At 49.4% G+C, this 15,090-nt stretch overlaps 1 long non-coding RNA gene across 1 annotated transcript; it reads left to right on the top strand.

Annotated features, from left to right (window-relative positions):
• Window positions 1–3,761: 3,761 nt before the first annotated feature.
• On the top strand, window positions 3,762–6,178 carry LOC112475241. Its single transcript, XR_003044646.1, has 3 exons — window positions 3,762–3,865; window positions 3,964–4,111; window positions 4,252–6,178. It is a non-coding gene; the product is annotated as an uncharacterized LOC112475241 (long non-coding RNA).
• Window positions 6,179–15,090: the final 8,912 nt, after the last annotated feature.

Here is a 15,090-nt window from a genome sequence, read left to right as displayed (position 1 = left end):
ATCTTTTGAAAGTTTGCACCCGGTGGCGGGAGAACCGCCGAGCCTCCCGCCCTCGCCATTCCCGCGCCCGGGACGGGAAGGCGCGCGGGGTGCCTGGGTGCCCTCGGGATGCCAGGCTCGTCAGCCTGCTGGCTTTTCACCCATTTATTCCAACATTTTGAGAAGGCCTTCTTTGCGCCAAGCCCTGTTCCAGGTGCTGGGCCACCGGAGGCTAAGCCCTCGCCTTGGCGGAGTGCGGGGTTGGGGTGGGCGGGATGTACACACGGGCCGGAAGGTCACCTCGGACAGCATACTGAAAGACTTGGAGAAGGCAGTCCAATCAGGTGACTGGGGTAGGAGTGCCATCAAGTACCTACAATTAGGAGAAACCTAGGCAGTGTCAAAATATTGAGGGAGGGACCCTATATTTAGGAATTCACTCCCTCACTCATTAAAATATTCATCAAACACATTCTGTGTCAGGTGCTGTACCCACAACACAGACGAAGCATGCTAGTGGTTAAGACAGAAATAACAAACAATTAAGATCACATAATTTAATGATCAAAGCCAGAAAGAAAACAAAACAAGAGTGATGAGTTTACTTTGGAGGGCTCAAGGAGAACCTGGGGGCATGTCGCCTCCATCTGAGGGACAGCAAGGAATCCGCCATGGGAAGAGCTGGGGACAAGTGTGGCCCCGCAGAGGGAGTAACAGGCATTCCTCATTCATTCATTCACCTCGCAGGGATTTTCTGAGCACTTCTCCTGTCTGTGCAGGAGTCCAGACCTCACTCAGCGGGGAGTAAAGCCTGCTAGTCCCTGCCCTCACTGGACTCCATTCTGCAGATCAGAACTCTAGACTCAGGAGGTGGAATGATTTGTCCAAGAAGGCCCAATTCCAGCTCTACTTTCCAAGCTCTTGTATTCCTTGAGACCACATGAAATAAGTGCCATTTACCCCCACTTCGCAGATAGGCAGTGAGGCTCAGAGAGTGGAGAAGGGGTGCCCAAGATTCCCCAGCTGGTGAGGCTGGCCCAGAGCTGTGTGGATGAAAGGCGGGGATATCCCGGAGAGCCCCCAGCCCAGCTCAGTTTGTCTTGTGCCTTCTGCCTGGAGTGTCTGACCCAGCTCAGAAGGCTCTCATTTCTTTAAGATCAGCTCAAAGCCCCCATCTCCAGGAAGCCTTCTCCAATCCCCGCCAAGCCCTGACTTATGTCTGAACAGAAGGTCGCCTTGTATTTGAGTTACTAACTTCTCATATTACTGGTGCTCTCTCGGTTACTTAATTTTTGAACACCAAGTCCCATTTGGGAAAGGTACATGAGTTCGATACACCCTCAATCTATGTGAGTTTGGGATGCATATAGAAGTCAGCACTATCATGAAAGGAGTCAAGGAAATTTCACTTCTATAAAGCAATGCAGTGCAATTGGGGCTTGGTGACTGCAAGGGAGGGAAGTTGTTGTAAACAGGCCTTTTCAAGGTCACTTTCAACCAAATAAGTGGCAGTGTTGTGCAGATCATAAATGCGCACCTGTAGCAAATGAACCCAAGTGTCCTAATGTTATGCATGGTATCTGTAGAGTGGACACAGTGTCCAGTGGTCACCTGACACATGGATCCAAAAGGGCTGTTTTAGTGTCTTGGTCCCTGTGAATAAGACATGCTCTGGAAAACTAAAAAAGCACACTTCCCAACACACACACACACACCACCCGATGATGGTAGCCCTGGTGTCAACGCCACAGGGAAAGAATTCGAACCAAACCATCACCAATGAACATTTCAGAGCCATCTGCATATTTAACGTACCCGAATCCCATTAGGCAAGTCTGTTGAAAAATGCTCGTGCGCTAATGGGATTAGAGTGCGTTCATTTTACAGGCTAGTATTTTTAAACTAGAAATCAGAATCTGGCACCTAAGCATGTTAATTGTTTTACCGTACCTTGTGAGGTTTTCACTCGTAAATTCTAAACCGGTCTTTTTTTTAGAACTGGTTTGTGTGTGTATATATATATATAGTGATTATGGATACTAAGTCAATGTAATTTATAATTTTCTATATCAATATAAAAATACATTACAGCCTTCTCAAACAGCTGAAGCAATATATTGTATATTGCCATATTGTCTGATGAACGGGTTGGGGGGGAGGAGGGAAGGAGGTGGGATAAGAGGGGTCAAATATGTGGTCACAGAAAGAAATCTAACTATGGGTGGTAAAAACATGATGCAATATATATATATGCCTTACTGTTGAATTATATACCTGAAACTTACTGGATTTTATTAACCAATGTTACCATAAAAAAAATACATTGCATATGGAAATAAAAAATCAAATGTCAAAAAAAAAAAAAAAGTTCATTGGTGATAGTTTCTTGAAATTTGAGATTGGACAAAAGTAGTCTTTCCAAATTAATATTTTATATAAAAACATTTTAAATATATATGTCTCCGTAAAAAAAATATTACAAGTACATGTCTGACTATTTTATCTTCATCCCTTAAAGTTTATATTATTCAACTCTATTGTGCAATTAGGATTGCCCTTAACTTTTAATGGGGTTGCCTAATATTGAGGCATACACGGTAGCTGCTCACCCCTCTGAGGTTCCCTCGTGCACCCTCAAGGCTGTTGTCCCTCTGTGCAGTCCCCTGGCAGATGGCAAGCCTCCTGTGGGCAGGACTCAGGCCATGTCCATTTATGAATCCCCAGTGCCCAGAATGGGACAGGCATGCGCAGGGATTCAATGCACGTTTGACTAAACTGCCTGCAGAGACGCAGTGCTCTGAACCGGGCAAAGGGAAGACAGAAGGAGGGAAGGCAGGGAGGGAAGATGGGAGGGAAGAAGAAAGGGGTAGGGAAGGGTTGTGAAGGAATGAGTTTGAGCTGATAGTACCCCTGGACTCTGGTGTGATCAACAGTGATCTGTGCTGTGAGAAACAAACAAACAAACAAACAAACAAACAAACAAAACAGGGATGCATGAACGGAACTGTAGTCTCTAGAATGAAGGTGCGGCAGGTGGCTTTGGGAGAAAGAGAGGTCCCTGTCGCAAGACTTCTGCAAACAGAAGCAGGGGATGAGGTGCATCCTTGGGCCTGGGCATCAGCCTCCAGTCATAACCTCTCCTGGCTTTGACTGCCCCACCCCCCCCCCTTAACCACATCCAGACTATGCCACCCTCCCTTGGCACCAGGACCTGTGCTTGGGTGGCAGGGGCCCCTGGGTGGGGCTGACTCTCTTGACTGTGCAGTGTTGGCACAGCCTCCCAGGGCAGTGGGTAGAGGGAGGGCCCCGGCAGGGCTCGCTGGCATCGTGCCCTGGGGGCATGCCCTGGCAGGCCGTGCCCCATGCAACAGCAGGCAGTCAGGTGCACCCCGTAAAAAGGGCATGCACTGAGCTGGTGGGGAAGATGCCCACTACAGACACGTGGGCGAAAAGACCCCTTCCTCCAGGGAACCCAAGGCGTTTGCTCAGACTCCTCCCCATAACTGGAGAGCCGATCATCCAGGCTGCAGTCAAACCACAAAGCTCGGTCTTAAAATTGCTACAGGAAGGCTCTTTTCAGCAAATTCTGTCCATCAAACCCTCGATTTCCAAACCCAGCAGGTCTTCACCTGCAAAAGCGATGTTTTTCCGTTCCTGGTTACAAAGCTCCAACCATGTAGCGGGCACCAGGCTGCGCCCTTTGAGTGATCTGTCTCACAATCTAGCAGTGTGGTTATTAACACAATTCTCATTTTGCAGGAGAGGAAACCAAAGCGCAGTGAGGGGAAGGAACCGCTGAGCTCCCACGGCCAGGAGAAGGCAGAGCTCAGATGGCTCTCGAGTCTCTACAAATGAGGGCCATTGATGCCAGCCGAGGTGCGGACAGGTAACTGCCCTCTTCTTTCTCCTCCCCTCCCCTTCCAAATTTCTGGCCCCTACTTGCTCTGCCATCACTGGTCCCTTAACTGGGTGAAGTCTCTGCAGGGCTCTTTAAAACTCCATCTCACGACCTTTGCTGGAGCATCATCCATTCTGTGCCAGGCCTAGGGCCAGACCTTGGGGACAACGGGATAAGCGGTCGTACTTGCTGCCCATCATACTCCAGCTGGTGCAAGAGAAGCAGTCAGGCAAGGTGAGGTGGGGCGAGCTGGGTTCCTGGGCCATGGTGGGGGTGGAGGTTGGAGGGGACTTGGGGGAGCCTCCTTTCTCCCCCAGCCCTGAGAGCTCTGCAGATGGACCTGTGGACATCCAACACCTGGGCGTGCTTTCCAGTTCACAGAGTCATTTCCCTTCCATGGCCTCTTGCCATCTTCGTGGGACCCTCTTTGCTCTTTTTACTGATGGAGAACCAAGCTCAGAAAGGTGAAGGATTTGCCCATGGTTGCACGGCTGGATGCGGTGGAGTCAGGATTATCTGGGGGACCCCAGGGCTGGGTCCTCCATCTCACTGACCCCTCACCTATAAAAAGAAGAGGTTCCTTAGGCCCAGAGGAAGGAGCCAATAAGAGGAGGCATGGGTGCTTCAAAGAGCCAACAGTATCCTCACCCTCCTGGAGTGGTTAAGGGCGCAAGCCCTGGAGGCAGACAGCTTGGGTTCAAATCCCAGCTTGGGCGTTTACTGCCTGTGGCCTTGGGCTAGTCGTGTGTCCTCTCTGCCTCAGATTCTATATCTATAAAATGAGGCAAATAACAGAAACTCTCTGTGAGAGTTGTGAGAATTGAATGAGTTGAGCGGCCTGAAGCATTTACACGAGCATCTCAAGACGCGCATGCCCCATGAGCAGCCAGAGCTGAAGGTTCTAACTCCTGTGTTTAAACACCTCCTAAGCTTCTGTTCACATTCTTCGAGTCTGGAATCCACTTCCAGGAATCTGTCCCGAGGATATAATCCCAGTTAGGTAGGGACTAAGGTAATAAATGCCCAGAGATCTTCACTACATACTAGTTCCCCAGCATAAAGGGACACACGCCTCCTAGCACAGGGAAATGTCTAGCAAACGATGTCACTCAACAGAACCTCCGAGAGCTCCTGGGCTGCTGTGTGAAGGCTTATGCTTCAATGTTAAGTGAAAAAAGCTGAACACAGAACTGTAAACTCAGAATGACGTCAAGCTTATAAAAACCAAATAAGCAAATACAAAACGTGCATAGAAACAAGAGGAAAGAATGTGCAGCAAAATGCGACCAACGATTATCTTTGAGTAAGAGGAATACTGGTGTTTGTTTGTTTGTTTTTCCTTTTTCTATCTGTTGGCAATTTCTAAACGTTCTGTAATGAACAGGTAGAAAACTTTTCTAACAGGAAAGAACTCGACAAACTACTTTTAAAAAATAGAGTTTTATCTGGGAGCTGACATGCTGCCTGATCTGCCCTTAGCATGCTGGCATGAATGAGGTTGCCCGTTTTCCAGCAATGAGTTGAATACTGTGGGATAGGAGTGTGACAGGCAGTGTTCACTTTGTCCATATTTACGAGGTCCAAGGTCTGGGCTGGCTTCCGAGTGTGCAGAGGAAGTGGGGATGGAGGGAGAGCCCAGGCACAGGCACAATTTGAAGTCTCTTTGATACCACACTGGCTGGGGGTTACAAAGAAAACATTTTGGGAACATTGCTGTCTTTATGATTTTGGCATATCTAAATGTTGCCAGTACGATTACTCATTTCATAGTCTTTAAAAAAAAGCGGTTTATCTAAAAAATACTCAGAAAATTATAACACGTTTTTGAGAGGAATCCAAAACCTAAAAGGAAGGCTATACCATATTCATGGATTGCAAGACTCAGTATTCTAGAGAAGTTAGTTCTCTGCAAACTGATTTATAGCTTCAATGCACACAACCCTAATCAAAATCCTAACAGGTACGTGTGTGTGTGTGTGTGTGTGTGTGTGTGCGCGCGCGCGCGCAACTTGGAAAACTGATTGTAAAATCCACATGGAAACACAAAGGGTGAAGTATAACCATTTTTCAAAAAGACATTTAAATAAAAAGAACAAAGTGGAAGAATTTGCTCTACTGGATACTAATACCTATAAAGCTCTGTAAGGAAGATAATGTGTATTGCTACAATTGACACATAGACCAGCGGAATAGAAGAGAGATGCCAGACATAGACGGACCTATGATTTATGACAAATGTGACATTACCAAGCAGTAGGAGAGAAGGGGCAGTCTTTTCACTGAGTAATGCTGTGCCAGTTGGATATCCACATAGAAAAAGAAAAGAAACTTGATCCCTACCTCACATCATTTGCAACCTCAATTTCAAGGGAATCGTAGATCTCAGTGTTAATGACAAAACAGTAAAACTATTAGAAAGTAATATAAGAGAATATCTTCATCACCCGGGAGTAGCAGAAAGATCCTTCGACATGACACAGAACGTACTGGCCGTGAAAAAGATGGATAAAACTGACGACATTAAAATTCGACATTCTTTTCTGTCAAAAGATTTAATGAGAAAATAAAAAGGGACCTTCTAGAGTGAGAAAAGACATGTCACACACATATAAGCTACACAGGACTTACTTGTTTCTTGAGTAAACACAAATACATTTCACGATAAGAATATTCCAGTGGCTGGTAAATATACAAAATGGTCCTGAATCTCATCAATAATCAGGGAAATGAGAAATTAAATCACAGCGAGATAACCATGGCTCCCCAGCCAGATTGCCTAAAACTTGAAATTTTGACAATACCAAGATGTGGAGCGACGGGAAACTTCCACATTGCCAATTTCACGGTATTTTATGATGAAACATACATCTACCCCCACAGTCCAGTAAAACCCCTCCTAGATACACACTCAAAGAGATGCATACTCATATGAACTTAGAGAACCGTCTACGAATATTCACAGCCCTTTTATTCAAAATAGTCCCAAACTCAGAACAACCCGAACATCCATAAACAGCAGAATGGATCAATAGACAGGATACACTCATGTAATGGGGTACCTACAGCGATGAGAAAGAATGAATCACAGCTGCACACACCAGCCTGGGTGACTCCCCGACACCGCATTCTGTGAAAGCAGCTGGGCACCAGACGTCACGAGCTATGGGACTCTGTTACATCACGTTCAAAACCAGGCAGGTGTAGGTGATAAGACCGTACAGCAAAGCAAGAAATGACCATCATCAAATGCAGGCTAGTAGTCACCTTTGAACAGGATCGAGGGGTACCAATTGGGAGGGGCTGGGGGAGGTTGGTGGGGAGCTAGAAATGTTCTATTTCTTGAACTGGATGTTTGCTTTTTGATAAATTATCGAGCTGCACATTTTAGTTTTGCTGTGAGCTTTAGCCACCACGCACAATGGGCTTCTTCCTCTGTGTTATATTTCACGATAAAAACTTTAAAAGAAAAGAATTGGGGTGGGGGGCACCAAAGGGAAGGTGATTTGAAAGAGTCCAGCCCCTGAAGGAACACCCCAGGGCAAGTGAAACAAGACAGTGTAAGTAAGAAACACAGAAGGCACCATCATCTTGCTTCGTTCAGGCGTCAGATGCCTTACCCATCTTAGAATTACAAATAGAATTCAGAGACAGAGTCGGTGCAGAGATGCCCATGAGCAGGTTTATGAAGTGAAAAATAAACTCATATAGTTTCCTGATCGAAAGTCAGGTGGACCTGGCTTTGCGGTTTGGCAGAGAGGGTTGGTTTTGCCGTTCAGTTTGCGTGGTGGAGTCTTTGGGAAGATGAATGAGCAGAATCTATTAGCTCCAAGGTGGTGATGTGAGTTTATTTAAACTATTTGTTCAGTATGCGGTGTGCTGGAAATGGCATCCTTTACAATTGTTTACATTTACGATGAAAACATTTAAAAGCCATCTAAGAATGTTTGTGTGTCATCTGTGGTTTTCGAGATTCTTTTAGGGGCTATGTGAGCCCCAAATTTGAAGAGTAGAAGGTCAGGTGGAGAGGAGCAAGAAGGATCCTCCAGGGCGAAAGGACACAGACAGGCTTCTGAGCCCAGCTGTGCTGGGAAGAACATAGGGGAGGAAAGAGAGTGGGTGTCTGGCCTGCGGGGAGCCCTGAGGATTGGGGGTGCCTGCTGGAGGGGAAGCAGGAAGAGGAGGGAGCCGGCAGAAAGAAAAGGCAAGGGGCTGGGAGCCTTCTGAGGAACAGGTGGTCAAGCAGGTGTCAAAGAAGAAAGCAAGGACAGGGGGTGCCCCTGACCCCCCATTGTGTGTGGCCACAGCTCTTGAAAAGACCTAATAAAGCAGGCCCCTAACTCTGGCAGCTGCCTGCAAGAGGCCGTGTGCCCACCCATCTGCCACCAGCTCCTGTCCCCCACTATTGCCAGGGTCTCCCAGCAACACTGGCCTTGTCCTCGCAGGATAGGGGCCAGGGGAGGGAGGTGGAAGGCTACCCTGACACCTAGCTCTCTGCTTGGGGACAGAGTTTGAGCCACTGCGGCCGCTCTGAGTCACTCTGTCAGAGAGTGGGGCTCCTGTCCAGCCCAGTTGGAGTCCTTGTTCCCTCCTAGGATTCGGATAGCGGAACGGCAAAGCCCTCTGTGACCTGAGCCTCTGTCCAGCTCAGGCCACTGTCCAGTCTCAGGTGCTGCCCTCGAGAACTTGAACTTAGCCCTAAACATACCAAGACCAGTTGCTAAGTATTGATGAGTGAACGAAGGAGTGAAAGACAAGTGGCTGACTGAATGAAAGCCATGCCCAAGCGGACAGGTGGCACGCAAAGTGCTGGTGGCCTTCTCCCCTGAAGGGCCAGCCTCAGCTGGGCCCCCCATAACGCCACCTCCCTGGCTGATGTGCCCGTCTGTGAAAGTGACCCGTTGTGGACTCTGGGCAGTGAGCGCCTTTCCCTCTCCCAGCTCACTTCTGGCCTCTGGCCTAAGGCAGTCAGGCTCTGAAGGCCTGGCCCCCACTTGAACCCACATGCCCACCTAAGGGAAGCGCCCCCGCTCCCCGAAGGGTCTACAACAGTCTTTCAACAGCCCTTACTGTGGGCAGTACTGTCCCTGTCTTCAAGGAGTGGGAGCAGCCACTCGGACCCTGGTCCCAGCACAAGGTTACACAGGGAACTAGAACCAGAATCAAGCCTGGATTTGCGCTCCCAAGGCCCTGGGCAGGCACTCGCCCCCCGGGGCTGCAAACCCTTTCCCAGGAGATGCTTGGCCACAGCCAGCTCTCTGAATCTGCTCCCACCCTCAGCCGGAGGTGGGCACGGAAAGGTGGGGGCAATGTTTCAGGACCCATCTCATGAAAATGGGCTGAGGATCTCCCTATTTTTAGCAACTGAGCTGCATATACCTGTTTCCCCCACACCAGGAGCAAAAGCTCCAATAAACATCCGTTCGCACCAACCAAGTAATTCCTGAAATAAAGCAGCCACATTTTGGCATCCCCTGTGCTCAAAATACATGTTCTTTGGATTTTTAATATCACATGCATTCTGTATAATTTTAACCCAAGCACATCAACCGTTGACTGTCTTATTCCATGAGTCACTGTTTGGGGTGTCAGGATAATGGGAACCGACTGGCGGGCTCGGTGGGTGTTGGGGGTCCCTGGGTTCAATCCCAGTGGTCTGTGTGAGGGATCTGGGTTCTCCCGATCCCCCAAAGAAGGGACAGTCATCATGGTGCAGCCTACCAGCTACCGAGCTGGGCTTCCCGCTCACAGCAGCCAGAGTCCTTATTCTGTGACGTGCCCCTGGTTGAACCCCTCTCGCGGTGTCCCCTCCAGTGGATGAAAGTCCACTTCCTGACCTGCTCATGAGGCCCTCCCTGATCTGACTCCTGTGGACCTCTCCTACCCACCTCCCTCCGGGCTGGTCTGTGCTCGTCATGGGCCTAGCCGTACCAGCCTTCTGTTCTTCAAGCACACTGAGCTTCACCCAACCACAGGGCCTTTGCATCTGCTATACACCCTGGCATGTTTATTCCCTAGGTCATCTAAGTGGCTCCATCTCATCATTTGGGTCTCAGCTCGAGTGTCATCTCCTCAGAGAGGCTCCCTAGACCCTGACTAGTTGGACTTAAGCTTCCTGCCCCTCCTCCGTCAGGCGTGGGCTGTCTCAGCCTTTCATGTTATTTTCTCCTAAGACTTTCTGAAACGATATTGATAGGGTGATTTGTTTACCACTGGAAGGTCAGCAACACGAGAGCAGGAATTGTGTCTGCTGCATTCACCACTGCATCTTCAGAGCCTACGTGGCACACAGTAGGTGCTCAATAAATGTCTGTTAAACAGATGAATGAATGCTTTCTCACAATAACCTTTAGCAATGCTATTGCTAGTTTTCCTATTTTACAGATGAAGAAACTGAGACTCAGAGAAGTTAAGTGACTTATCCAAGGTCATACGACCTATACACGGGGATCCATCCCGGCCCCATCAGCCCCACGGTGGGCCTGGGGGTAGGAATCCAGCACTGAGCACCAACCCCCCACCCCTCCACTCCCCAGTGAATAAATCTTGAAGGGCACCCAGTGACAGGCTGAGCAGAGCTCACCTGATTAACTAGCAAGGAGGTGCCAGGCAGAGAGGACCAGCCTTTGATCACAGCCCACAGGTGACAGGACAAGAGCTCCACTCATAAAGACGACTGTGTCATTCAGGCCGTTGGCTCTGACAAGCAGCTCACCTGAGCTTATTGCAGGAGGTTACTGTTACCGCCAGGCACCTTTCAATGAAGGTGGGAAGGGAGGAGCCCCTTTAGAAAATTTCAAGCCAATTTCCAAAAGCTTTGGCCAGTTCAGAGGGAAGGAAGCTCACACTTACTGGGCTCCTACTGTGTGTCAAATGCCACATTAGGTGCTTTCCTTACATTCTGCCATCACATCCTCCCAGCAACTGTGGGAGGCGCATTGTGTCAAACCTAAGATGCCACCCTCCATAAATACATTCTGATTTCAGCCATGCTGAACTGCGAACAAATGCACCTTGTACAACTGATGAAACATGGAATTATCCTGACCCTACAAAGCCCTCAGGCTCAGAGGGGACCATCTCTGATCCGTGATGGGGGTCCTCCAAACCGCTGGTCTGGGTCTCCACCCTCTGTGTGGTACTTCTGGCCTCCTAGGCTTTCTTCCTGCATGAAGCGCCCTTCTGGGTCACCTGCCCCATTTCAGCCTTGTGAGCTGCCATCCACCTTCCCTTGCCCTGCTCGGACCCCCCTTTTTGGCCCTCCATGGCCTCTATGCTCTGTGGACAGTCTCTGGTTGGTAGCTTGGCCGGGAAAGGGGGTCATCAGCTCTTCCACAGCTGCGACTGAGTCTTGTTTCCCTCTCAGCTGTCAACAGTGACATAGATAGAATCACCTGAGAGGCTCCCTTCCTCCCTGTGCAATCTCACTCCTTGGTCCTGGTGTGGGGGACTTTGCAAACCACTGCTCTAAGCTTTAGAGCCAGAGGTCACCTTGACCAGCAGGATGTTCCCAGGAGAGTCTCTGACTGTGAAATGTGCAGTCAGTGCCCTTCTGGTTGTAAAGTGGGAAAATAATATAATAATAAACACACCTGCCCCAGAGGTTCATAAGTGTATTGCACAGTCCCCCCAGGCTAATCTACCTGTTTATCTCACCCAAGTCAAAGCTCACCCCTCCGACTCCCTCATCCCTTTGACTGCTGCTTATTGCTGGTTGAGAGCCAGCTCCCTGACTCCCCAGCAATCTCCAGGTGCCAATATCAAGGTGGATAGTGCAGGTATGGGTGTTCACCAGCTGCATGTTTGTGAGGGCTTTCGGAAGGTGAACCCTTCATGCCATGGAGTGAGTAATGGCAGAACCTCAGGCACTGTAGCAAGCCGCTGGTTGCAGGTGCGGGTTGGACAGTGGTAAGTTCTTGGCACCTAGTGGTCATCAATGATATATATAAAAACCAAAGTGCCTGGACTTTACCCCTGAGCTCTCCTATTTACAGCCTTCCTTGATGTTCTTATGGCTTCTCAAACATCGCTTACCCAAAACACAAGGTGGGAGAGGGGTGTGGGAGCTGGCTGGTGAGGGCCCTAGGCCTGGGGGATTTGTCTAGGACAATAGGAAACTATGGAGGGATTTTGAATGGGTGGCAATACTTCATCCATCCATCCATCCATCCATCCAACATTTATGGAGTGCCTCCATCCATCCATCCATCCATCCAACATTTGTGGAGTGCTTCCTGTTGAATAAGGAAGGCACCTGCCCTCGGGGAAAAGCCCAGCCACTCAGCAGTAGCTGGGGTCCAGCAGACCAGAGAGGTGCACGTATAGTTTCTTCATGCTCTTCCAGGAAGCACCAGTCTGTTTTCCTAACGACAGCAAAGCTGAAAGAATCTGCCCATGAGAACTTCCCTTTATGCCTGCTCCGCCTCTTAGAGGTCAATGACCTTGGGCAATTTGCTTCTCTGCTTCAAACCTCAATTCTTACCTCTATCAAAATAAAACCCACCTCACAGGCTTGTTGGGAAATTCCAAGGAGGAAACAGATATGTGGCCATACCTGGAACGGAAGTGGCCTGGAAGTGTGAGGCGTGGGGACTGCGTCAGGGGCCACGCTGGTGGAAAGAAGGAGGAACAGATGGAGCAGAGGGACATTCGAGGAGGTTGATTTTCCTCAAGGCCGTACTGTGTGATTGTTGTCCCAGGGCCTCTGCCTTCTGCCTGATCAGGCAGCACCTCCAAACGTAGACACCGCCCCGCGCACTCTAAAGCTCTCCCATGCAATGAACTTTTTCTCTCCACAGCACCTGTAGTCTCTTCCACACGATCTGGTCATGTCGAATTTCTGCTTAAAACACTTATTTCCCATCATCGTGGCATCAAACCCAAGCTCCTGCCTGTGGTCCGCAGAGCTAGGCATGGCCTGACTGTTGCTCACCTTTCGACTTCCTGCCCATGGAACCTGCTCCCTCCAGGTACCTGCTTTTTTTGTCCGTTCTGTGCCCTTTGCCTGGAACACCTCCCGCCCCTCCCTCTTCTCCTAGGTACCTCCCTCGGGTCTCAGGGGAGCCCCGCCTTTACCCTCCTCCCTCTTCCCTTGCTCTGAGCTCATGGATCCCCCCTGCTCCCCAACCGCTTTCCCTTTGTGGCACTTTCATGGATGCAAGTGTGCATTTATTCATGAGATTATTTAGTCATTTCCTTTTCTTCTAGTCTGTGAGCTCATGTAGGCGGCAGCCATAGCCATCTGTTCATCACTGTATCCCTGGCTCCTAGCCCAGGGCCAGCATGTAGTAGGTGCTCAACCAATGCTGGGTGAATGAACAGAGGAAAGGATGGACGAAGCACAGAAGTCCTTAGGGAAGAAGCACCTACTATGTGTGCAGAGCTGAGTCAAGCAGTGGGACCTGGATGGGTGGGGTGACGGTGGGGAGGGACCACCGTCAGCTAACAGGTTGCTAGCTGTTTCCACAAAGGACTCCTTTAACCCTTTGCAGCCCCAAGTAGATGGGACTCCTACCCCATGAGTCAGAGGCCCAGGCCCACATGTGTGGCCCATGCACGACTTGCTGTGTGACCTAGACAAGTCCCTTGGTCTCTCTGGGCCTCAGCTCCCCCATTGGGGAAATAATCATAGCTGCCCTCTGCATTGTTGAAGGATGAGGTGAGCACCCGGGGGCAGAATGGCAGGCCCTGCACCGGGCACACAGTATGTGCTCAATAAACATCTATTCCTTTCTCTTTGCAAATAAGCATGTAATTTAGTCCGTCAGGAGAACATGCTCCTCACAGGATTTCCGTCTCTGTCTCTATGAGCTAGCAGGCTTGAAACCCATATTAACATTGGATTTTTAAAAGTTGTGTTCTAGGGAGGAAAAGAAAGGACAGGAAGACATTTCTTCGTGAATCTGATTTAGTGGGAAACGATGTTTGGAGTTAGGAAATTCTTGTTTGGGGTCCAGCCCCGTGACCTGTGAAGAAGGCATGATGGGAACAGCCAGTGGACCGGGGCCAGCTCGTGCAGCGCAGGGCACAGATGCAGCCAATGCACCCACTGCACCCCGAGTTCCACCACTAGGGTCACCCCTTTGCATTAACTGTGCCTCTGGACATCTCTGTGAAAGAATAACACTGTTGTCATACGGGTCCCTGGGGGGATGAGGTGGAGGTGGGGAGACACTGTGCGTGCATGTGTGTGCTGTGTGTGCATGCATGTGCGCACACGTGTGCATGTGTGTGTAGTGTGGGGGGGTTGTGTCACACCTGTAAAGTGTAAACCTCCTCTACCTGAAAGAAGCTGATAAAAAAGTGGTGGGGGCGGGGAGGGACCCACACACAAAGAAGACAAATGAGGGTTTGTTTTTCCACAGCTTGGGCGAGACCGTGAGTCAGCGGGCGGATCAGGAGGGGGCAGGGTCCAGCTGGAGACGCTCAAAGCAGCCCTCGGCTCTCTGGGAAGATGCTGGGGCTCGCCTCGAAGCTGGAAGGCACTCTCTGCATTCCTCCCACGACCTCGGCACGACTCAGTTCTACAGGGGCGCACGGACCCCCACCGCCACGGCACAAGAGAAGGGAGCACCATCACTTGGCACCCGGTGTCTCATTTAATGGCCCTGAGCGGTGGGGATTATTATACCCCTTTTACAGAGGAGGACACTGAGGCTCAGAGAGATGAAGTCTGAAGTCAGTCTATGAATGTAGCCCAGGGAGTCAGTGGCGGGGGGTGGGTCTCTGGAACTCGTACAAATTTTCTTCCGACGATCTGACAACATGCAGCCCAAAGCCCCCAAATATGCCTGCTTTGGACCCAGTTGCTCCACTTTTAGAAACAATAATATAATCAGACAAGAGCCTCAACAACTCAGCTCTGTGCATGCTCCAGGCGCATTCCTTATCAGGGTGAAAAACTAGAAGCCATGTTTCAACCATAGAGAATTTTTTCAGTAAACTCTAGCAGTAGAATACTATGCAGCCATTAAAAATGGACGGATATTGTTTACTGGCGTTGAGAACATTCACAAAGGGTAGAGCCAAAATTTGAGTAGTCTGTGAAGTCCCTGGATTCCAGTCCTGGCTCGGCCACTCATCCTATGTGTGACCTTGGGCAACCAATGAACTCTCTGTGCCTCTGTTTCTTCATTTTAAAATGGGGATAAATCAAGAATTATAGAGCTTTTATAAGAATTATAAGAAGTAGATGAGTTAATATTCATAAGCAGTTA

Source organism: Pteropus alecto, unplaced genomic scaffold (genome assembly GCF_000325575.1).
Source record: "Pteropus alecto unplaced genomic scaffold, ASM32557v1 scaffold40, whole genome shotgun sequence".
In the NCBI taxonomy this organism is placed as follows: domain Eukaryota; kingdom Metazoa; phylum Chordata; class Mammalia; order Chiroptera; family Pteropodidae; genus Pteropus; species Pteropus alecto.
Note: the sequence above shows the minus strand (reverse complement) of the source record. Positions and strands in the feature narration are given on the sequence as shown.